The sequence below is a fragment of the Belonocnema kinseyi genome, chromosome 1 (genome assembly GCF_010883055.1).
Source record: "Belonocnema kinseyi isolate 2016_QV_RU_SX_M_011 chromosome 1, B_treatae_v1, whole genome shotgun sequence".
NCBI lineage: Eukaryota > Metazoa > Arthropoda > Insecta > Hymenoptera > Cynipidae > Belonocnema > Belonocnema kinseyi.
Genome location: NC_046657.1, coordinates 94,793,894 through 94,795,639, shown reverse-complemented (window position 1 = coordinate 94,795,639; position 1,746 = coordinate 94,793,894).

Genomic DNA, 1,746 nt, shown 5'->3' with positions numbered 1-1,746 from the left:
TTGCTTTATACAAAAAATGTATAAAACAAATGAATATTCTATATGAGACTTCACACTGTATATAAACTATAAGAGTGATATAAGAGTACCGGAACGTTGGTAAATATTATAAATGTTTTTTATTGTGATTTGATAATAATAAAAATAAAAGAGACGAAAGAAATAAAAATAAGCGAAAACAGGGTCCTTGGTTGGCTGCCTTCTTTTTTTCTTTCCTCTTTTTTATTTTTCTGCAAAGGTCTTTTTAGGAAATTTTGTTTGAAGGGTTCTTTTTTTGAATAACAATAGGAGCATTTTATGGTGTTTGAGCAAATTTTGTCGTTGGATTCTTGGTTTTTTTTTTGAGGAATTCCATACATTAAATATGAAGTATGCAATGTGGCTTAATTTTTTAATAATAATAATAATAATAAGTTGAATATTTTCACCGAAAATTTCTGAATTTCATTTAAAAATATATGAATGAAGTTTCAATTAAAATATACAACAATTTAATGGTTGTTAAACTCGGCCTGCATGTATTTATAATTTTCTCCAGCCTAAATTTCATTATGCATTTTATACAATAGTTAATTTCTGAGTAATCCTATACTTCAAGGTGAAACATATTAGCGAGAAATGTGACGTTGCATCGAGACACACCAAATCTTTTCTCGGTGTGAACATTCAGTTCATCGGAGATGAAAAAATTCAGTTAAGACCTTTAGATGCAGAAGTCCTTGAGGAACGGAACATATCGGATGACTTGCGATACCTCATCCTAGAAATTCTTGAAAAGTATGAAATTCGTGCTGATGAAGTTTACACGTGTGCGACAGGAAATGGGGCAAATATGATCAGAATGACCAGTTTGCTTCAAAAAGAGCAGACGAGAATGAAAGCAGCAGAGAAAAATCTAACTCTAATCATGAACTAGAAATCGATGTCCATATAAGTGAGTGCTTATATGAATTAGTAGAGCATCCAGAGTTAGCTATTACTTTTGATGGACACAACATCTTTCTGATTTGCGTCCAATGTGGAGCTCACACACTTCAGCTATGTGTAATAGACGTTTTAAAGAAGAAGCTGGTAAACACTACAGATGAGGTACAGTAACCGAAAAAATAATGTATTGAACTCTTACAGCAAACATTTGTACACAATATATGTTTATACTGAGATTCATTACCTAAATTTTTTTTCATTTATGTAGGCACGGGCAGTTGTAAAAGTACTTCAAACGGAGACAATGGTAAAGATTTTGATCAGCAGTGGTTATAAGAAACCAGTTCTCGGTATGCTACAAAAAGAGCAACTTCTATATGGCCACTAGTTTACAATAGAGTGTTCACGTTTCCACTGACTGATTTATTTTCAAGGCCAGTGCCAGGCAACCCCTAAAACTGTTCTTATATAGGCGTTCTTGTTTATTTTGATCACCCTTACTCTTTTGGAAATAAGTTTTTGCCTTCACAAATATATGAGGCTTAAGATTTTCTTGAAGAATATGTATTAGTGATCTGGTGAATTCTCTGCAGCACCCAGATGGTTATAATCCTTATAATTACAACTTTCAGATATCTCTCGACGAAAAATTCCTTGAAGAATATGTTTGAGTGACCTGGTGAATTCTCTGGAGTATCCGGATTTTCGCATGTCTCATAATTACGATTTTTAGATACTCTCAGAGAGTTAACGTCTAGATCCCGTGCGAAAATCGCCGGACTTCAAACTTAATACCGATCTGGCCCCTATCGGATTTCC